This window comes from Pleurodeles waltl, chromosome 4_2, assembly GCF_031143425.1.
Source record: "Pleurodeles waltl isolate 20211129_DDA chromosome 4_2, aPleWal1.hap1.20221129, whole genome shotgun sequence".
Lineage (NCBI taxonomy): Eukaryota > Metazoa > Chordata > Amphibia > Caudata > Salamandridae > Pleurodeles > Pleurodeles waltl.
In genome coordinates this window covers 736,962,605-736,985,479 of record NC_090443.1, presented here as the reverse complement: position 1 = coordinate 736,985,479, position 22,875 = coordinate 736,962,605, and positions in this window count along the sequence as shown.

Genomic DNA, 22,875 nt, shown 5'->3' with positions numbered 1-22,875 from the left:
ACATGTGTTTTTTTAGCCAAATTTTGAGGTTTGCAAAGGATTCTGGGTAACAGAACCTTGACCGAGCCCCACATGTCACCCCATCTTGGGTTCCCCTAGGTCTCTAGTTTTCAGAAATGCACAGGTTTGGTAGGTTTTCCTAGGTGCCGGCTGAGCTAGAGGCCAAAATCTACAGGTAGGCCCTTCGCAAAAAACACCTCTGTTTTCTTTCAAAAATTTGGATGTGTCCACGTTGCGCTTTGGGGCGTTTCCTGTCGCGGGCGCTAGGCCTACCCACACAAGTGAGGTATCATTTTTATCGGGAGACTTGGAGGAACGCTGGGTGGAAGAAAATTTGTGGTTCCTCTCAGATTCCAGAACTTTCTGCCACAGAAATGTGAGGAACATGTGTTTTTTTAGCCAAATTTTGAGGTTTGCAAAGGATTCTGGGTAACAGAACCTGGTCCGAGCCCACAAGTCACCCCATCTTGGATTCCCCTAGGTCTCTAGTTTTCAGAAATGCACAGGTTTGGTAGGTTTCCCTAGGTGCCGGCTGAGCTTTAGGCCAAAATCTACAGGTAGGCACTTCGCAAAAAACACCTCTGTTTTCTTTCAAAAATGTGGATGTGTCCACATTGCACTTTGGGGCGTTTCCTGTCGCGGGCGCTAGGCCTACCCACACAAGTGAGGTATCATTTTTATCGGGAGACTTGGGGGAACGCTGGGTGGAAGGAAATTTGTGGCTCCTCTCAGATTCCAGAACTTTCTGCCACAGAAATGTGAGGAACATGTATTTTTGTTAGCCAAATGTTGAGGTTTGCAAAGGATTCTGGGTAACAGAACCTGGTCCGAGCCCAACAAGTCACCCCATCTTGGATTTCCCTAGGGGTCTAGTTTTAAAAAATGCACAGGTTTGGTAGGTTTCCCTAGGTGCCGGCTGAGCTAGAGGCCAAAATCTACAGGTAGGTACTTCGGAAAAATCACCTCTGTTTTCTTTCAAAAAATTGGATGTGTCCACGATGCGCTTTGGGGCGTCTCCTGTCGCGGGCGCTACGCCTACCCACACAAGTGAGGTATCATTTTTATCAGGAGACTTGGGGGAACGCTGGGTGGAAGGAAATTTGTTGCTCCTCTCAGATTGCAGAACTTTCTGCCACAGAAATGTGAGGAACATGTGTTTTTTTAGCCAAATTTTGAGGTTTGCAAAGGATTCTGGGTAACAGAACCTGGTCCGAGCCCCACAAGTCACCCCATCTTGGATTCCCCTAGGTCTCTAGTTTTCAGAAATGCACAGGTTTGGTAGGTTTCCCTAGGTGCTGGCTGAGCTAGAGGCCAAAATCTACAGGTAGGCACTTCGCAAAAAACACCTCTGTTTTCTTTCAAAAATTTGGATGTGTCCACGTTGCGCTTTGGGGCGTGTCCTGTCGCGGGCGCTAGGCCTACCCACACAAGTGAGGTATCATTTTTATCGGGAGACTTGGGGGAACGCTGGGTGGAAGAAAATTTGTGGCTCCTCTCAGATTCCAGAACTTTCTGCCACAGAAATGTGAGGAACATGTGTTTTTTTAGCCAAATTTTGAGGTTTGCAAAGGATTCTGGGTAACAGAACCTGGTCCGAGCCCCACAAGTCACCCCATCTTGGATTCCCCTAGGTCTCTAGTTTTAAGAAATGCACAGGTTTGGTAGGTTTCACTAGGTGCCGGCTGAGCTAGAGGCCAAAATCTAAAGGTAGGCACTTCGCCATAAACACCTCTGTTTTCTTTCAAAAATGTGGATGTGTCTACGTTGCGCTTTGGGGCGTTTCCTGTCGCGGGCGCTAGGCCTACCCACACAAGTGAGGTACCTTTTTTATCGGGAGACTTGGGGGAACGCTGGGTGGAAGGAAATTTGTTGCTCCTCTCAGATTCCAGAACTTTCTGCCACAGAAATGTGAGGAACATGTGTTTTTTTAGCCAAAGTTTGAGGTTTGCAAAGGATTCTGGGTAACAGAACCTGGTCCGAACCCCACAAGTCACCCCATCTTGGATTCCCCTAGGTCTCTAGTTTTCAGAAATGCACAGGTTTGGTAGGTTTCCCTAGGTGCCGGCTGAGCTAGAGGCCAAAATCTACAGGTAGGCACTTCGCAAAAATCACCTCTGTTTTCTTTCAAAAAATTGGATGTGTCCACGTTGCGCTTTGGGGCGTTTCCTGTCGCGGGCGCTAGGCCTACCCACACAAGTGAGGTATCATTTTTATCGGGAGACTTGGGGGAACGCTGGGTAGAAGAAAATTTGTGGCTCCTCTCAGATTCCAGAACTTTCTGCCACAGAAATGTGAGGAACATGTGTTTTTTTAGCCAAATTTTGAGGTTTGCAAAGGATTCTGGGTAACAGAACCTGGTCCGAGCCCCACAAGTCACCCCATCTTGGATTCCCCTAGGTCTCTAGTTTTAAGAAATGCACAGGTTTGGTAGGTTTCACTAGGTGCCGGCTGAGCTAGAGGCCAAAATCTACAGGTAGGCACTTCGCCAAAAACACCTCTGTTTTCTTTCAAAAATGTGGATGTGTCCACGTTGCGCTTTGGGGCGTTTCCTGTCGCGGGCGCTAGGCCTACCCACACAAGTGAGGTATCTTTTTTATCGGGAGAGTTGGGGGAACGCTGGGTGTAAGGAAATTTGTGGCTCCTCTCAGATTCCAGAACTTTCTGCAACAGAAATGTGAGGAACATGTGTTTTTTTAGCCAAAGTTTGAGGTTTGCAAAGGATTCTGGGTAACAGAACCTGGTCCGAACCCCACAAGTCACCCCATCTTGGATTCCCCTAGGTCTCTAGTTTTCAGAAATGCACAGGTTTGGTAGGTTTCCCTAGGTGCCGGCTGAGCTAGAGGCCAAAATCTACAGGTAGGCACTTTGCAAAAATCACCTCTATTTTCTTTCAAAAAATTGGATGTGTCCACGTTGCGCTTTGGGGCGTTTCCTGTCGCGGGCGCTAGGCCTACCCACACAAGTGAGGTATCATTTTTATCGGGAGACTTGGGGGAACGCTGGGTGGAAGGAAATTTGTGGTTCCTCTCAGATTCCAGAACTTTCTGCCACAGAATTTGAGGAACATGTGTTTTTTTAGCCAAATTTTGAGGTTTGCAAAGGATTCTGGGTAACAGAACCTGGTCCGAGCCCCACAAGTCACCCCATCTTGGATTCCCCTAGGTCTCTAGTTTTCAGAAATGCACAGGTTTGGTAGGTTTCCCTAGGTGCCGGCTGAGCTAGAGGCCAAAATCTACAGGTAGGCACTTCGCAAAAAACACCTCTCTTTTCTTTCAATAATTTGGATGTGTCCACGTTGCGCTTTGGGGCGTTTCCTGTCGCGGGCGCTACGCCTACCCACACAAGTGAGGTATCATTTTTATCAGGAGACTTGGGGGAACGCTGGGTGGAAGGAAATTTGTGGCTCCTCTCAGATTCCAGAACTTTCTGCCACAGAATTTGAGGAACATGTGTTTTTTTAGCCAAATTTTGAGGTTTGCAAAGGATTCTGGGTAACAGAACCTGGTCCGAGCCCCACAAGTCACCCCATCTTGGATTCCCCTAGGTCTCTAGTTTTCAGAAATGCACAGGTTTGGTGGGTTTCCCTAGGTGCCGGCTGAGCTAGAGGCCAAAATCTACAGGTAGGCACTTCGCAAAAAACACCTCTGTTTTCTTTCAAAAATTTGGATGTGTCCACGTTGCGCTTTGGGGCGTTTCCTGTCGCGGGCGCTAGGCCTACCCACACAAGTGAGGTATCATTTTTATCGGGAGACTTGGGGGAACGCTGGGTGGAAGGAAATTTGTGGCTCCTCTCAGATTCCAGAACTTTCTGCCACAGAAATGTGAGGAACATGTGTTTTTTTAGCCAAAGTTTGAGGTTTGCAAAGGATTCTGGGTAACAGAACCTGGTCCGAACCCCACAAGTCATCCCATCTTGGATTCCCCTAGGTCTCTAGTTTTCAGAAATGCACAGGTTTGGTAGGTTTCCCTAGGTGCCGGCTGAGCTAGAGGCCAAAATCTACAGGTAGGCACTTCGCAAAAATCACCTCTATTTTTTTTCAAAAAATTGCATGTGTCCACGTTGCGCTTTGGGGCATTTCCTGTCGCGGGCGCTAGGCCTACCCACACAAGTGAGGTATCATTTTTATCGGGAGACTTGGGGGAACGCTGGGTGGAAGGAAATTTGTGGCTCCTCTCAGATTCCAGAACTTTCTGCCACAGAATTTGAGGAACATGTGTTTTTTTAGCCAAATTTTGAGGTTTGCAAAGGATTCTGGGTAACAGAACCTGGTCCGAGCCCCACAAGTCACCCCATCTTGGATTCCCCTAGGTCTCTAGTTTTCAGAAATGCACAGGTTTGGTAGGTTTCCCTAGGTGCCGGCTGAGCTAGAGGCCAAAATTTACAGGTAGGCACTTCGCAAAAAACACCTCTCTTTTCTTTCAATAATTTGGATGTGTCCACGTTGCGCTTTGGGGCGTTTCCTGTCGCGGGCGCTACGCCTACCCACACAAGTGAGGTATCATTTTTATCAGGAGACTTGGGGGAACGCTGGGTGGAAGGAAATTTGTGGCTCCTCTCAGATTCCAGAACTTTCTGCCACAGAATTTGAGGAACATGTGTTTTTTTAGCCAAATTTTGAGGTTTGCAAAGGATTCTGGGTAACAGAACCTGGTCCGAGCCCCACAAGTCACCCCATCTTGGATTCCCCTAGGTCTCTAGTTTTCAGAAATGCACAGGTTTGGTAGGTTTCCCTAGGTGCCGGCTGAGCTAGAGGCCAAAATCTACAGGTAGGCACTTCGCAAAAAACACCTGTGTTTTCTTTCAAAAAATTTTATGTGTCCACGTTGCGCTTTGGGGCGTTTCCTGTCGCGGGCGCTAGGCCTACCCACACAAGTGAGGTATCATTTTTATCGGGAGACTTGGGGGAACGCTGGGTGGAAGAAAATTTGTGGCTCCTCTCAGATTCCAGAACTTTCTGCCACAGAAATGTGAGGAACATGTGTTTTTTTAACCAAATTTTGAGGTTTGCAAAGGATTCTGGGTAACAGAACCTGGTCCGAGCCCCACAAGTCACCCCATCTTGGATTCCACTAGGTCTCTAGTTTTCAGAAATGCACAGGTTTGGTAGGTTTCCCTAGGTGCCGGCTGAGCTAGAGGCCAAAATCTACAGGTAGGCACTTTGGCAAAAACACCTCTGTTTTCTTTCAAAAATGTGGATGTGTCCACGTTGCGCTTTGGGGCGTTTCCTGTCGCGGGCGCTAAGCCTACCCACACAAGTGAGGTATTTTTTTTATCGGGAGACTTGGGGGAACGCTGGGTGGAAGGAATTTGTGGCTCCTCTCAGATTCCAGAACTTTCTGCCACAGAAATGTGAGAAACATGTGTTTTTTTAGCCAAAGTTTGAGGTTTGCAAAGGATTCTGGGTAACAGAACCTGGTCCGAACCCCACAAGTCACCCCATCTTGGATTCCCCTAGGTCTCTAGTTTTCAGAAATGCACAGGTTTGGTAGGTTTCCCTAGGTGCCGGCTGAGCTAGAGGCCAAAATCTACAGGTAGGCACTTCGCAAAAATCACCTCTGTTTTCTTTCAAAAATGTGGATGTGTCCACGTTGCGCTTTGGGGCGTTTCCTGTCGCTGGCGCTAGGCCTACCCACACAAGTGAGGTATCTGTTTTATCGGGATACTTGGGGGAACGCTGGGTGGAAGGAATTTGTGGCTCCTCTCAGATTCCAGAACTTTCTGCCACAGAAATGTGAGGAACATGTGTTTTTTTAGCCAAAGTTTGAGGTTTGCAAAGGATTCTGGGTAACAGAACCTGGTCCGAACCGCACAAGTCACCCCATCTTGGATTCCCCTAGGTCTCTAGTTTTCAGAAATGCACAGGTTTGGTAGGTTTCCCTAGGTGCCGGCTGAGCTAGAGGCAAAAATCTACAGGTAGGCACTTCGCAAAAATCACCTCTGTTTTCTTTCAAAAAATTGGATGTGTCCACGTTGCGCTTTGGGGCGTTTCCTGTCGCGGGCGCTAGGCCTACCCACACAAGTGAGGTATCATTTTTATCGGGAGACTTGGGGGAACGCTGGGTGGAAGGAAATTTGTGGCTCCTCTCAGATTCCAGAACTTTCTGCCACAGAATTTGAGGAACATGTGTTTTTTTAGCCAAATTTTGAGGTTTGCAAAGGATTCTGGGTAACAGAACCTGGTCCGAGCCCCACAAGTCACCCCATCTTGGATTCCCCTAGGTCTCTAGTTTTCAGAAATGCACAGGTTTGGTAGGTTTCCCTAGGTGCCGGCTGAGCTAGAGGCCAAAATCTACAGGTAGGCACTTCGCAAAAAACACCTCTCTTTTCTTTCAATAATTTGGATGTGTCCACGTTGCGCTTTGGGGCGTTTCCTGTCGCGGGCGCTACGCCTACCCACACAAGTGAGGTATAATTTTTATCAGGAGACTTGGGGGAACGCTGGGTGGAAGGAAATTTGTGGCTCCTCTCAGATTCCAGAACTTTCTGCCACAGAATTTGAGGAACATGTGTTTTTTTAGCCAAATTTTGAGGTTTGCAAAGGATTCTGGGTAACAGAACCTGGTCCGAGCCCCACAAGTCACCCCATCTTGGATTCCCCTAGGTCTCTAGTTTTCAGAAATGCACAGGTTTGGTAGGTTTCCCTAGGTGCCGGCTGAGCTAGAGGCCAAAATCTACAGGTAGGCACTTCGCAAAAAACACCTCTGTTTTCTTTCAAAAATTTGGATGTGTCCACGTTGCGCTTTGGGGCGTTTCCTGTCGCGGGCGCGAGGCCTACCCACACAAGTGAGGTATCATTTTTATCGGGAGACTTGGGGGAACGCTGGGTGGAAGGAAATTTGTGGCTCCTCTCAGATTCCAGAACTTTCTGCCACAGAAATGTGAGGAACATGTGTTTTTTTAGCCAAAGTTTGAGGTTTGCAAAGGATTCTGGGTAACAGAACCTGGTCCGAACCCCACAAGTCATCCCATCTTGGATTCCCCTAGGTCTCTAGTTTTCAGAAATGCACAGGTTTGGTAGGTTTCCCTAGGTGCCGGCTGAGCTAGAGGCCAAAATCTACAGGTAGGCACTTCGCAAAAATCACCTCTATTTTTTTTCAAAAAATTGCATGTGTCCACGTTGCGCTTTGGGGCATTTCCTGTCGCGGGCGCTAGGCCTACCCACACAAGTGAGGTATCATTTTTATCGGGAGACTTGGGGGAACGCTGGGTGGAAGGAAATTTGTGGCTCCTCTCAGATTCCAGAACTTTCTGCCACAGAATTTGAGGAACATGTGTTTTTTTAGCCAAATTTTGAGGTTTGCAAAGGATTCTGGGTAACAGAACCTGGTCCGAGCCCCACAAGTCACCCCATCTTGGATTCCCCTAGGTCTCTAGTTTTCAGAAATGCACAGGTTTGGTAGGTTTCCCTAGGTGCCGGCTGAGCTAGAGGCCAAAATCTACAGGTAGGCACTTCGCAAAAAACACCTCTCTTTTCTTTCAATAATTTGGATGTGTCCACGTTGCGCTTTGGGGCGTTTCCTGTCGCGGGCGCTACGCCTACCCACACAAGTGAGGTATCATTTTTATCAGGAGACTTGGGGGAACGCTGGGTGGAAGGAAATTTGTGGCTCCTCTCAGATTCCAGAACTTTCTGCCACAGAATTTGAGGAACATGTGTTTTTTTAGCCAAATTTTGAGGTTTGCAAAGGATTCTGGGTAACAGAACCTGGTCCGAGCACCACAAGTCACCCCATCTTGGATTCCCCTAGGTCTCTAGTTTTCAGAAATGCACAGGTTTGGTAGGTTTCCCTAGGTGCCGGCTGAGCTAGAGGCCAAAATCTACAGGTAGGCACTCCGCAAAAAACACCTGTGTTTTCTTTCAAAAAATTTTATGTGTCCACGTTGCGCTTTGGGGCGTTTCCTGTCGCGGGCGCTAGGCCTACCCACACAAGTGAGGTATCATTTTTATCGGGAGACTTGGGGGAACGCTGGGTGGAAGAAAATTTGTGGCTCCTCTCAGATTCCAGAACTTTCTGCCACAGAAATGTGAGGAACATGTGTTTTTTTAACCAAATTTTGAGGTTTGCAAAGGATTCTGGGTAACAGAACCTGGTCCGAGCCCCACAAGTCACCCCATCTTGGATTCCCCTAGGTCTCTAGTTTTCAGAAATGCACAGGTTTGGTAGGTTTCCCTAGGTGCCGGCTGAGCTAGAGGCCAAAATCTACAGGTAGGCACTTTGGCAAAAACACCTCTGTTTTCTTTAAAAAATGTGGATGTGTCCACGTTGCGCTTTGGGGCGTTTCCTGTCGCGGGCGCTAGGCCTACCCACACAAGTGAGGTATTTTTTTTATCGGGAGACTTGGGGGAACGCTGGGTGGAAGGAATTTGTGGCTCCTCTCAGATTCCAGAACTTTCTGCCACAGAAATGTGAGAAACATGTGTTTTTTTAGCCAAAGTTTGAGGTTTGCAAAGGATTCTGGGTAACAGAACCTGGTCCGAACCCCACAAGTCACCCCATCTTGGATTCCCCTAGGTCTCTAGTTTTCAGAAATGCACAGGTTTGGTAGGTTTCCCTAGGTGCCGGCTGAGCTAGAGGCCAAAATCTACAGGTAGGCACTTCGCAAAAATCCCCTCTGTTTTCTTTCAAAAATGTGGATGTGTCCACGTTGCGCTTTGGGGCGTTTCCTGTCGCTGGCGCTAGGCCTACCCACACAAGTGAGGTATCTGTTTTATCGGGATACTTGGGGGAACGCTGGGTGGAAGGAATTTGTGGCTCCTCTCAGATTCCAGAACTTTCTGCCACAGAAATGTGAGGAACATGTGTTTTTTTAGCCAAAGTTTGAGGTTTGCAAAGGATTCTGGGTAACAGAACCTGGTCCGAACCGCACAAGTCACCCCATCTTGGATTCCCCTAGGTCTCTAGTTTTCAGAAATGCACAGGTTTGGTAGGTTTCCCTAGGTGCCGGCTGAGCTAGAGGCAAAAATCTACAGGTAGGCACTTCGCAAAAATCACCTCTGTTTTCTTTCAAAAAATTGGATGTGTCCACGTTGCGCTTTGGGGCGTTTCCTGTCGCGGGCGCTAGGCCTACCCACACAAGTGAGGTATCATTTTTATCGGGAGACTTGGGGGAACGCTGGGTGGAAGGAAATTTGTGGCTCCTCTCAGATTCCAGAACTTTCTGCCACAGAATTTGAGGAACATGTGTTTTTTTAGCCAAATGTTGAGGTTTGCATAGGATTCTGGGTAACAGAACCTGGTCCGAGCCCCACAAGTCACCCCATCTTGGATTCCCATAGGTCTCTAGTTTTCAGAAATGCGCAGGTTTGGTAGGTTTCCCTAATTGCCGGCTGAGCTAGAGGCCAAAATCTACAGGTAGGCACTTCGCAAAAATCACCTCTGTTTTCTTTAAAAAAATTGGATGTGTCCTTGTTGCGCTTTGGGGCGTTTCCTGTCGCGGTCGCTAGGCCTACCCACACAAGTGAGGTATCATTTTTATCGGGAGACTTGGGGGAACGCTGGGTGGAAGAAAATTTGTGGCTCCTCTCAGATTCCAGAACTTTCTGCCACAGAAATGTGAGGAACATGTGTTTTTTTAGCCAAATTTTGAGGTTTGCAAAGGATTCTGGATAACAGAACCTGGTCCGAGCCCCACAAGTCAACCCATCTTGGATTCCCCTAGGTCTCTAGTTTTCAGAAATGCACAGGTCTGGTAGGTTTCCCTAGGTGCCGGCTGAGCTAGACGCCAATATCTACAGGTAGGCACTTCGCAAAAAACACCTCTGTTTTCTTTAAAAAATTTGGATGTGTCCACGTTGCGCTTTGGGGCGTTTCCTGTCGCGGGCGCTAGGCCTACCCACACAAGTGAGGTATCATTTTTATCGGGAGACTTGGGGGAACGCTGGGTGGAAGAAAATTTGTGGCTCCTCTCAGATTCCAGAACTTTCTGCCACAGAAATGTGAGGAACATGTGTTTTTTTAGCCAAATTTTGAGGTTTGCAAAGGATTCTGGATAACAGAACCTGGTCCGAGCCCCACAAGTCACCCCATCTTGGATTCCCATAGGTCTCTAGTTTTCAGAAATGCACAGGTTTGGTAGGTTTCCCTAATTGCCGGCTGAGCTAGAGGCCAAAATCTACAGGTAGGCACTTCGCAAAAATCACCTCTGTTTTCTTTCAAAAAATTGGATGTGTCCTTGTTGCGCTTTGGGGCGTTTCCTGTCGCGGGCGCTAGGCCTACCCACACAAGTGAGGTATCATTTTTATCGGGAGACTTGGGGGAACGCTGGGTGGAAGAAAATTTGTGGATCCTCTCAGATTCCAGAACTTTCTGCCACAGAAATGTGAGGAACATGTGTTTTTTTAGCCAAATTTTGAGGTTTGGAAAGGATTCTGGATAACAGAACCTGGTCCGAGCCCCACAAGTCAACCCATCTTGGATTCCCCTAGGTCTCTAGTTTTCAGAAATGCACAGGTCTGGTAGGTTTCCCTAGGTGCCGGCTGAGCTAGACGCCAATATCTACAGGTAGGCACTTCGCAAAAAACACCTCTGTTTTCTTTAAAAAATTTGGATGTGTCCACGTTGCGCTTTGGGGCGTTTCCTGTCGCGGGCGCTAGGCCTACCCACACAAGTGAGGTATCATTTTTATCGGGAGACTTGGGGGAACGCTGGGTGGAAGGAAATTTGTGGCTCCTCTCAGATTCCAGAACTTTCTGCCACAGAAATGTGAGGAACATGTGTTTTTTTAACCAAAGTTTGAGGTTTGCAAAGGATTCTGGGTAACAGAACCTGGTCCGAGCCCCACAAGTCACCCCATCTTGGATTCCCCTAGGTCTCTAGTTTTCAGAAATGCACAGGTTTGGTAGGTTTCCCTAGGTGCCGGCTGAGCTAGAGGCCAAAATCTACAGGTAGGCACTTTGGCAAAAACACCTCTGTTTTCTTTAAAAAATGTGGATGTGTCCACGTTGCGCTTTGGGGCGTTTCCTGTCGCGGGCGCTAGGCCTACCCACACAAGTGAGGTATTTTTTTTATCGGGAGACTTGGGGGAACGCTGGGTGGAAGGAATTTGTGGCTCCTCTCAGATTCCAGAACTTTCTGCCACAGAAATGTGAGAAACATGTGTTTTTTTAGCCAAAGTTTGAGGTTTGCAAAGGATTCTGGGTAACAGAACCTGGTCCGAACCCCACAAGTCACCCCATCTTGGATTCCCCTAGGTCTCTAGTTTTCAGAAATGCACAGGTTTGGTAGGTTTCCCTAGGTGCCGGCTGAGCTAGAGGCCAAAATCTACAGGTAGGCACTTCGCAAAAATCACCTCTGTTTTCTTTCAAAAAATTGGATGTGTCCACGTTGCGCTTTGGGGCGTTTCCTGTCGCGGGCGCTAGGCCTACCCACACAAGTGAGGTATCATTTTTATCGGGAGACTTGGGGGAACGCTGGGTGGAAGGAAATTTGTGGCTCCTCTCAGATTCCAGAACTTTCTGCCACAGAATTTGAGGAACATGTGTTTTTTTAGCCAAATGTTGAGGTTTGCATAGGATTCTGGGTAACAGAACCTGGTCCGAGCCCCACAAGTCACCCCATCTTGGATTCCCATAGGTCTCTAGTTTTCAGAAATGCGCAGGTTTGGTAGGTTTCCCTAATTGCCGGCTGAGCTAGAGGCCAAAATCTACAGGTAGGCACTTCGCAAAAATCACCTCTGTTTTCTTTAAAAAAATTGGATGTGTCCTTGTTGCGCTTTGGGGCGTTTCCTGTCGCGGTCGCTAGGCCTACCCACACAAGTGAGGTATCATTTTTATCGGGAGACTTGGGGGAACGCTGGGTGGAAGAAAATTTGTGGCTCCTCTCAGATTCCAGAACTTTCTGCCACAGAAATGTGAGGAACATGTGTTTTTTTAGCCAAATTTTGAGGTTTGCAAAGGATTCTGGATAACAGAACCTGGTCCGAGCCCCACAAGTCAACCCATCTTGGATTCCCCTAGGTCTCTAGTTTTCAGAAATGCACAGGTCTGGTAGGTTTCCCTAGGTGCCGGCTGAGCTAGACGCCAATATCTACAGGTAGGCACTTCGCAAAAAACACCTCTGTTTTCTTTAAAAAATTTGGATGTGTCCACGTTGCGCTTTGGGGCGTTTCCTGTCGCGGGCGCTAGGCCTACCCACACAAGTGAGGTATCATTTTTATCGGGAGACTTGGGGGAACGCTGGGTGGAAGAAAATTTGTGGCTCCTCTCAGATTCCAGAACTTTCTGCCACAGAAATGTGAGGAACATGTGTTTTTTTAGCCAAATTTTGAGGTTTGCAAAGGATTCTGGATAACAGAACCTGGTCCGAGCCCCACAAGTCACCCCATCTTGGATTCCCATAGGTCTCTAGTTTTCAGAAATGCACAGGTTTGGTAGGTTTCCCTAATTGCCGGCTGAGCTAGAGGCCAAAATCTACAGGTAGGCACTTCGCAAAAATCACCTCTGTTTTCTTTCAAAAAATTGGATGTGTCCTTGTTGCGCTTTGGGGCGTTTCCTGTCGCGGGCGCTAGGCCTACCCACACAAGTGAGGTATCATTTTTATCGGGAGACTTGGGGGAACGCTGGGTGGAAGAAAATTTGTGGATCCTCTCAGATTCCAGAACTTTCTGCCACAGAAATGTGAGGAACATGTGTTTTTTTAGCCAAATTTTGAGGTTTGGAAAGGATTCTGGATAACAGAACCTGGTCCGAGCCCCACAAGTCAACCCATCTTGGATTCCCCTAGGTCTCTAGTTTTCAGAAATGCACAGGTCTGGTAGGTTTCCCTAGGTGCCGGCTGAGCTAGACGCCAATATCTACAGGTAGGCACTTCGCAAAAAACACCTCTGTTTTCTTTAAAAAATTTGGATGTGTCCACGTTGCGCTTTGGGGCGTTTCCTGTCGCGGGCGCTAGGCCTACCCACACAAGTGAGGTATCATTTTTATCGGGAGACTTGGGGGAACGCTGGGTGGAAGGAAATTTGTGGCTCCTCTCAGATTCCAGAACTTTCTGCCACAGAAATGTGAGGAACATGTGTTTTTTTAACCAAAGTTTGAGGTTTGCAAAGGATTCTGGGTAACAGAACCTGGTCCGAGCCCCACAAGTCACCCCATCTTGGATTCCCCTAGGTCTCTAGTTTTCAGAAATGCACAGGTTTGGTAGGTTTCCCTAGGTGCCGGCTGAGCTAGAGGCCAAAATCTACAGGTAGGCACTTTGGCAAAAACACCTCTGTTTTCTTTAAAAAATGTGGATGTGTCCACGTTGCGCTTTGGGGCGTTTCCTGTCGCGGGCGCTAGGCCTACCCACACAAGTGAGGTATTTTTTTTATCGGGAGACTTGGGGGAACGCTGGGTGGAAGGAATTTGTGGCTCCTCTCAGATTCCAGAACTTTCTGCCACAGAAATGTGAGAAACATGTGTTTTTTTAGCCAAAGTTTGAGGTTTGCAAAGGATTCTGGGTAACAGAACCTGGTCCGAACCCCACAAGTCACCCCATCTTGGATTCCCCTAGGTCTCTAGTTTTCAGAAATGCACAGGTTTGGTAGGTTTCCCTAGGTGCCGGCTGAGCTAGAGGCCAAAATCTACAGGTAGGCACTTCGCAAAAATCACCTCTGTTTTCTTTCAAAAATGTGGATGTGTCCACGTTGCGCTTTGGGGCGTTTCCTGTCGCTGGCGCTAGGCCTACCCACACAAGTGAGGTATCTGTTTTATCGGGATACTTGGGGGAACGCTGGGTGGAAGGAATTTGTGGCTCCTCTCAGATTCCAGAACTTTCTGCCACAGAAATGTGAGGAACATGTGTTTTTTTAGCCAAAGTTTGAGGTTTGCAAAGGATTCTGGGTAACAGAACCTGGTCCGAACCGCACAAGTCACCCCATCTTGGATTCCCCTAGGTCTCTAGTTTTCAGAAATGCACAGGTTTGGTAGGTTTCCCTAGGTGCCGGCTGAGCTAGAGGCAAAAATCTACAGGTAGGCACTTCGCAAAAATCACCTCTGTTTTCTTTCAAAAAATTGGATGTGTCCACGTTGCGCTTTGGGGCGTTTCCTGTCGCGGGCGCTAGGCCTACCCACACAAGTGAGGTATCATTTTTATCGGGAGACTTGGGGGAACGCTGGGTGGAAGGAAATTTGTGGCTCCTCTCAGATTCCAGAACTTTCTGCCACAGAATTTGAGGAACATGTGTTTTTTTAGCCAAATGTTGAGGTTTGCATAGGATTCTGGGTAACAGAACCTGGTCCGAGCCCCACAAGTCACCCCATCTTGGATTCCCATAGGTCTCTAGTTTTCAGAAATGCGCAGGTTTGGTAGGTTTCCCTAATTGCCGGCTGAGCTAGAGGCCAAAATCTACAGGTAGGCACTTCGCAAAAATCACCTCTGTTTTCTTTAAAAAAATTGGATGTGTCCTTGTTGCGCTTTGGGGCGTTTCCTGTCGCGGTCGCTAGGCCTACCCACACAAGTGAGGTATCATTTTTATCGGGAGACTTGGGGGAACGCTGGGTGGAAGAAAATTTGTGGCTCCTCTCAGATTCCAGAACTTTCTGCCACAGAAATGTGAGGAACATGTGTTTTTTTTGCCAAATTTTGAGGTTTGCAAAGGATTCTGGATAACAGAACCTGGTCCGAGCCCCACAAGTCAACCCATCTTGGATTCCCCTAGGTCTCTAGTTTTCAGAAATGCACAGGTCTGGTAGGTTTCCCTAGGTGCCGGCTGAGCTAGACGCCAATATCTACAGGTAGGCACTTCGCAAAAAACACCTCTGTTTTCTTTAAAAAATTTGGATGTGTCCACGTTGCGCTTTGGGGCGTTTCCTGTCGCGGGCGCTAGGCCTACCCACACAAGTGAGGTATCATTTTTATCGGGAGACTTGGGGGAACGCTGGGTGGAAGAAAATTTGTGGCTCCTCTCAGATTCCAGAACTTTCTGCCACAGAAATGTGAGGAACATGTGTTTTTTTAGCCAAATTTTGAGGTTTGCAAAGGATTCTGGATAACAGAACCTGGTCCGAGCCCCACAAGTCACCCCATCTTGGATTCCCATAGGTCCCTAGTTTTCAGAAATGCACAGGTTTGGTAGGTTTCCCTAATTGCCGGCTGAGCTAGAGGCCAAAATCTACAGGTAGGCACTTCGCAAAAATCACCTCTGTTTTCTTTCAAAAAATTGGATGTGTCCTTGTTGCGCTTTGGGGCGTTTCCTGTCGCGGGCGCTAGGCCTACCCACACAAGTGAGGTATCATTTTTATCGGGAGACTTGGGGGAACGCTGGGTGGAAGAAAATTTGTGGATCCTCTCAGATTCCAGAACTTTCTGCCACAGAAATGTGAGGAACATGTGTTTTTTTAGCCAAATTTTGAGGTTTGGAAAGGATTCTGGATAACAGAACCTGGTCCGAGCCCCACAAGTCAACCCATCTTGGATTCCCCTAGGTCTCTAGTTTTCAGAAATGCACAGGTCTGGTAGGTTTCCCTAGGTGCCGGCTGAGCTAGACGCCAATATCTACAGGTAGGCACTTCGCAAAAAACACCTCTGTTTTCTTTAAAAAATTTGGATGTGTCCACGTTGCGCTTTGGGGCGTTTCCTGTCGCGGGCGCTAGGCCTACCCACACAAGTGAGGTATCATTTTTATCGGGAGACTTGGGGGAACGCTGGGTGGAAGGAAATTTGTGGCTCCTCTCAGATTCCAGAACTTTCTGCCACAGAAATGTGAGGAACATGTGTTTTTTTAGCCAAATTTTGAGGTTTGCAAAGGATTCTGGGTAACAGAACCTGGTCCGAGCCCCACAAGTCACCCCATCTTGGATTCCCCTAGGTCTCTAGTTTTCAGAAATGCACAGGTTTGGTAGATTTCCCTAGGTGCCGGCTGATCTAGAGGCCAAAATCTACAGGTAGGCACTTCGCAAAAAACACCTCTGTTTTCTTTAAAAAATTTGGATGTGTCCACGTAGCGCTTTGGGGCGTTTCCTGTCGCGGGCGCTAGGCCTACCCACACAAGTGAGGTATCATTTTTATCGGGAGACTTGGGGGAACGCTGGGTGGAAGGAAATTTGTAGCTCCTCTCAGATTCCAGAACTTTCTGCCACAGAAATGTGAGGAACATGTGTTTTTTTAGCCAAATTTTGAGGTTTGCAAAGGATTCTGGGTAACAGAACCTTGACCGAGCCCCACAAGTCACCCCATCTTGGGTTCCCCTAGGTCTCTAGTTTTCAGAAATGCACAGGTTTGGTAGGTTTTCCTAGGTGCCGGCTGAGCTAGAGGCCAAAATCTACAGGTAGGCCCTTCGCAAAAAACACCTCTGTTTTCTTTCAAAAATTTGGATGTGTCCACATTACACTTTGGGGCGTTTCCTGTCGCGGGCGCTAGGCCTACCCACACAAGTGAGGTATCATTTTTATCGGGAGACTTGGGGGAACGCTGGGTGGAAGGAAATTTGTGGCTCCTCTCAGATTCCAGAACTTTCTGCCACAGAAATGTGAGGAACATGTGTTTTTGTTAGCCAAATGTTGAGGTTTGCAAAGGATTCTGGGTAACAGAACCTGGTCCGAGCCCCACAAGTCACCCCATCTTGGATTCCCCTAGGTCTCTAGTTTTCAGAAATGCACAGGTTTGGTAGGTTTCCCTAGGTGCCGGCTGAGCTAGAGGCCAAGATCTACAGGTAGGCACTTCGCAAAAAACACCTCTGTTTTCTTTCAAAAATTTGGATGTGTCCACGTTGCGCTTTGGGGCGTTTCCTGTCGCGGGCGCTAGGCCTACCCACAGAAGTGAGGTATCATTTTTTTCGGGAGACTTGGGGGACGCTGGGTGGAAGGAAATTTGTGGCTCCCCTCAAATTCCAGAACTTTCTGCCACAGAAATGTGAGGAACATGTGTTTTTTTAGCCAAATTTTGAGGTTTGCAAAGGATTCTGGGTAACAGAACCTGGTCCGAGCCCAACAAGTCACCCCATCTTGGATTTCCCTAGGGGTCTAGTTTTAAAAAATGCACAGGTTTGGTAGGTTTCCCTAGGTGCCGGCTGAGCTAGAGGCCAAAATCTACAGGTAGGTACTTCGGAAAAATCACCTCTGTTTTCTTTCAAAAAATTGGATGTGTCCACGATGCGCTTTGGGGCGTCTCCTGTCGCGGGCGCTACGCCTACCCACACAAGTGAGGTATCATTTTTATCAGGAGACTTGGGGGAACGCTGGGTGGAAGGAAATTTGTTGCTCCTCTCAGATTGCAGAACTTTCTGCCACAGAAATGTGAGGAACATGTGTTTTTTAGCCAAATTTTGAGGTTTGCAAAGGATTCTGGGTAACAGAACCTGGTCCGAGCCCCACAAGTCACCCCATCTTGGATTCCCCTAGGTCTCTAGTTTTCAGAAATGCACAGGTTTGGTAGGTTTCCCTAGGTGCTGGCTGAGGTAGAGGCCAAAATCTACAGGTAGGCACTTCGCAAAAAACACCTCTGTTTTCTTTCAAAAATTTGGCTGTGTCCACGTTGCGCTTTGGGGCGTGTCCTGTCGCGGGCGCTAGGCCTACCCACACAAGTGAGGTATCATTTTTATCGGGAGACTTGGGGGAACGCTGGGTGGAAGAAAATTTGTGGCTCCTCTCAGATTCCAGAACTTTCTGCCACAGAAATGTGAGGAACATGTGTTTTTTTAGCTAAATTTTGAGGTTTGCAAAGGATTCTGGGTAACAGAACCTGGTCCGAGCCCCACAAGTCACCCCATCTTGGATTCCCCTAGGTCTCTAGTTTTAAGAAATGCACAGTTTTGGTAGGTTTCACTAGGTGCCGGCTGAGCTAGAGGCCAAAATCTAAAGGTAGGCACTTCGCCATAAACACCTCTGTTTTCTTTAAAAAATGTGGATGTGTCTATGTTGCGCTTTGGGGCGTTTCCTGTCGCGGGCGCTAGGCCTACCCACACAAGTGAGGTATCTTTTTTATCGGGAGACTTGGGGGAACGCTGGGTGGAAGGAAATTTGTGGCTCCTCTCAGATTCCAGAACTTTCTGCCACAGAAATGTGAGGAACATGTGTTTTTTTAGCCAAAGTTTGAGGTTTGCAAAGGATTCTGGGTAACAGAACCTGGTCCGAACCCCACAAGTCACCCCATCTTGGATTCCCCTAGGTCTCTAGTTTTCAGAAATGCACAGGTTTGGTAGGTTTCCCTAGGTGCCGGCTGAGCTAGAGGCCAAAATCTACAGGTAGGCACTTCGCAAAAATCACCTCTGTTTTCTTTCAAAAAATTGGATGTGTCCACGTTGCGCTTTGGGGCGTTTCCTGTCGCGGGCGCTAGGCCTACCCACACAAGTGAGGTATCATTTTTATCGGGAGACTTGGGGGAACGCTGGGTAGAAGAAAATTTGTGGCTCCTCTCAGATTCCAGAACTTTCTGCCACAGAAATGTGAGGAACATGTGTTTTTTTAGCCAAATTTTGAGGTTTGCAAAGGATTCTGGGTAACAGAACCTGGTCCGAGCCCCACAAGTCACCCCATCTTGGATTCCACTAGGTCTCTAGTTTTAAGAAATGCACAGGTTTGGTAGGTTTCACTAGGTGCCGGCTGAGCTAGAGGCCAAAATCTACAGGTAGGCACTTCGCCAAAAACACCTCTGTTTTCTTTCAAAAATGTGGATGTGTCCACATTGCGCTTTGGGGTGTTTCCTGTCGCGGGCGCTAGGCCTACCCACACAAGTGAGGTATCTTTTTTATCGGGAGAGTTGGGGGAACGCTGGGTGGAAGGAAATTTGTGGCTCCTCTCAGATTCCAGAACTTTCTGCCACAGAAATGTGAGGAACATGTGTTTTTTTAGCCAAAGTTTGAGGTTTGCAAAGGATTCTGGGTAACAGAACCTGGTCCGAACCCCACAAGTCACCCCATCTTGGATTCCCCTAGGTCTCTAGTTTTCAGAAATGCACAGGTTTGGTAGGTTTCCCTAGGTGCCGGCTGAGCTAGAGGCCAAAATCTACAGGTAGGCACTTTGCAAACATCACCTCTATTTTCTTTCAAAAAATTGGATGTGTCCACGTTGCGCTTTGGGGCGTTTCCTGTTGCGGGCGCTAGGCCTACCCACACAAGTGAGGTATCATTTTTATCGGGAGACTTGGGGGAACGCTGGGTGGAAGGAAATTTGTGGCTCCTCTCAGATTCCAGAACTTTCTGCCACAGAATTTGAGGAACATGTGTTTTTTTAGCCAAATTTTGAGGTTTGCAAAGGATTCTGGGTAACAGAACCTGGTCCGAGCCCCACAAGTCACCCCATCTTGGATTCCCCTAGGTCTCTAGTTTTCAGAAATGCACAGGTTTGGTAGGTTTCCCTAGGTGCCGGCTGAGCTAGAGGCCAAAATCTACAGGTAGGCACTTCGCAAAAAACACCTCTCTTTTCTTTCAATAATTTGGATGTGTCCACGTTGCGCTTTGGGGCGTTTCCTGTCGCGGGCGCTACGCCTACCCACACAAGTGAGGTATCATTTTTATCAGGAGACTTGGGGGAACGCTGGGTGGAAGGAAATTTGTGGCTCCTCTCAGATTCCAGAACTTTCTGCCACAGAATTTGAGGAACATGTGTTTTTTTAGCCAAATTTTGAGGTTTGCAAAGGATTCTGGGTAACAGAACCTGGTCCGAGCCCCACAAGTCACCCCATCTTGGATTCCCCTAGGTCTCTAGTTTTCAGAAATGCATAGGTTTGGTAGGTTTCCGTAGGTGCCGGCTGAGCTAGAGGCCAAAATCTACAGGTAGGCACTTCGCAAAAAACACCTCTGTTTTCTTTCAAAAATTTGGATGTGTCCACGTTGCGCTTTGGGGCGTTTCCTGTCGCGGGCGCTAGGCCTACCCACACAAGTGAGGTATCATTTTTATCGGGAGACTTGGGGGAACGCTGGGTGGAAGGAAATTTGTGGCTCCTCTCAGATTCCAGAACTTTCTGCCACAGAATTTGAGGAACATGTGTTTTTTTAGCCAAATTTTGAGGTTTGCAAAGGATTCTGGGTAACAGAACCTGGTCCGAGCCCCACAAGTCACCCCATCTTGGATTCCCCTAGGTCTCTAGTTTTCAGAAATGCACAGGTTTGGTAGGTTTCCCTAGGTGCCGGCTGAGCTAGAGGCCAAAATCTACAGGTAGGCACTTTGCAAAAAACACCTCTCTTTTCTTTCAATAATTTGGATGTGTCCACGTTGCGCTTTGGGGCGTTTCCTGTCGCGGGCGCTACGCCTACCCACACAAGTGAGGTATCATTTTTATCAGGAGACTTGGGGGAACGCTTGGTGGAAGGAAATTTGTGGCTCCTCTCAGATTCCAGAACTTTCTGCCACAGAATTTGAGGAACATGTGTTTTTTTAGCCAAATTTTGAGGTTTGCAAAGGATTCTGGGTAACAGAACCTGGTCCGAGCCCCACAAGTCACCCCATCTTGGATTCCCCTAGGTCTCTAGTTTTCAGAAATGCACAGGTTTGGTAGGTTTCCCTAGGTGCCGGCTGAGCTAGAGGCCAAAATCTACAGGTAGGCACTTCGCAAATAACACCTCTGTTTTCTTTCAAAAATTTGGATGTGTCCACGTTGCGCTTTGGGGCGTTTCCTGTCGCGGGCGCTAGGCCTACCCACACAAGTGAGGTATCTTTTTTATCGGGAGAGTTGGGAGAACGCTGGGTGGAAGGAAATTTGTGGCTCCTCTCAGATTCCAGAACTTTCTGCCACAGAAATGTGAGGAACATGTGTTTTTTTAGCCAAAGTTTGAGGTTTGCAAAGGATTCTGGGTAACAGAAACTGGTCCGAACCCCACAAGTCACCCCATCTTGGATTCCCCTAGGTCTCTAGTTTTCAGAAATGCACAGGTTTGGTAGGTTTCCCTAGGTGCCGGCTGAGCTAGAGGCCAAAATCTACAGGTAGGCACTTTGCAAAAATCACCTCTATTTTCTTTCAAAAAATTGGATGTGTCCACGTTGCGCTTTGGGGCGTTTCCTGTCGCGGGCGCTAGGCCTACCCACACAAGTGAGGTATCATTTTTATCGGGAGACTTGGGGGAACGCTGGGTGGAAGGAAATTTGTGGCTCCTCTCAGATTCCAGAACTTTCTGCCACAGAATTTGAGGAACATGTGTTTTTTTAGCCAAATTTTGAGGTTTGCAAAGGATTCTGGGTAACAGAACCTGGTCCGAGCCCCACAAGTCACCCCATCTTGGATTCCCCTAGGTCTCTAGTTTTCAGAAATGCGCAGGTTTCGTAGGTTTCCCTAGGTGCCGGCTGAGCTAGAGGCCAAAATCTACAGGTAGGCACTTCGCAAAAAACACCTCTCTTTTCTTTCAATAATTTGGATGTGTCCACGTTGCGCTTTGGGGCGTTTCCTGTCGCGGGCGCTACGCCTACCCACACAAGTGAGGTATCATTTTTATCAGGAGACTTGGGGGAACGCTGGGTGGAAGGAAATTTGTGGCTCCTCTCAGATTCCAGAACTTTCTGCCACAGAATTTGAGGAACATGTGTTTTTTTAGCCAAATTTTGAGGTTTGCAAAGGATTCTGGGTAACAGAACCTGGTCCGAGCCCCACAAGTCACCCCATCTTGGATTCCCCTAGGTCTCTAGTTTTCAGAAATGCACAGGTTTGGTAGGTTTCCCTAGGTGCCGGCTGAGCTAGAGGCCAAAATCTACAGGTAGGCACTTCGCAAAAAACACCTCTGTTTTCTTTCAAAAATTTGGATGTGTCCACGTTGCGCTTTGGGGCGTTTCCTGTCGCGGGCGCTAGGCCTACCCACACAAGTGAGGTATCATTTTTATCGGGAGACTTGGGGGAACGCTGGGTGGAAGGAAATTTGTGGCTCCTCTCAGATTCCAGAACTTTCTGCCACAGAAATGTGAGGAACATGTGTTTTTTTAGCCAAAGTTTGAGGTTTGCAAAGGATTCTGGGTAACAGTACCTGGTCCGAACCCCACAAGTCATCCCATCTTGGATTCCCCTAGGTCTCTAGTTTTCAGAAATGCACAGGTTTGGTAGGTTTCCCTAGGTGCCGGCTGAGCTAGAGGCCAAAATCTACAGGTAGGCACTTCGCAAAAATCACCTCTATTTTTTTTCAAAAAATTGGATGTGTCCACGTTGCGCTTTGGGGCGTTTCCTGTCGCGGGCGCTAGGCCTACCCACACAAGTGAGGTATCATTTTTATCGGGAGACTTGGGGGAACGCTGGGTGGAAGGAAATTTGTGGCTCCTCTCAGATTCCAGAACTTTCTGCCACAGAATTTGAGGAACATGTGTTTTTTTAGCCAAATTTTGAGGTTTGCAAAGGATTCTGGGTAACAGAACCTGGTCCGAGCCCCACAAGTCACCCCATCTTGGATTCCCCTAGGTCTCTAGTTTTCAGAAATGCACAGGTTTGGTAGGTTTCCCTAGGTGCCGGCTGAGCTAGAGGCCAAAATCTACAGGTAGGCACTTCGCAAAAAACACCTCTCTTTTCTTTCAATAATTTGGATGTGTCCACGTTGCGCTTTGGGGCGTTTCCTGTCGCGGCGCTAGGCCTACCCACACAAGTGAGGTATCATTTTTATTGGGAGACTTGGAGGAACGCTGGGTGGAAGAAAATTTGTGGTTCCTCTCAGATTCCAGAACTTTCTGCCACAGAAATGTGAGGAACATGTGTTTTTTTAGCCAAATTTTGAGGTTTGCAAAGGATTCTGGGTAACAGAACCTGGTCCGAGCCCACAAGTCACCCCATCTTGGATTCCCCTAGGTCTCTAGTTTTCAGAAATGCACAGGTTTGGTAGGTTTCCCTAGGTGCCGGCTGAGCTAGAGGCCAAAATCTACAGGTAGGCACTTCGCAAAAATCACCTCTATTTTCTTTCAAAAAATTGGATGTGTCCACGTTGCGCTTTGGGGCGTTTCCTGTCGCGGGCGCTAGGCCTACCCACACAAGTGAGGTATCATTTTTATCGGGAGA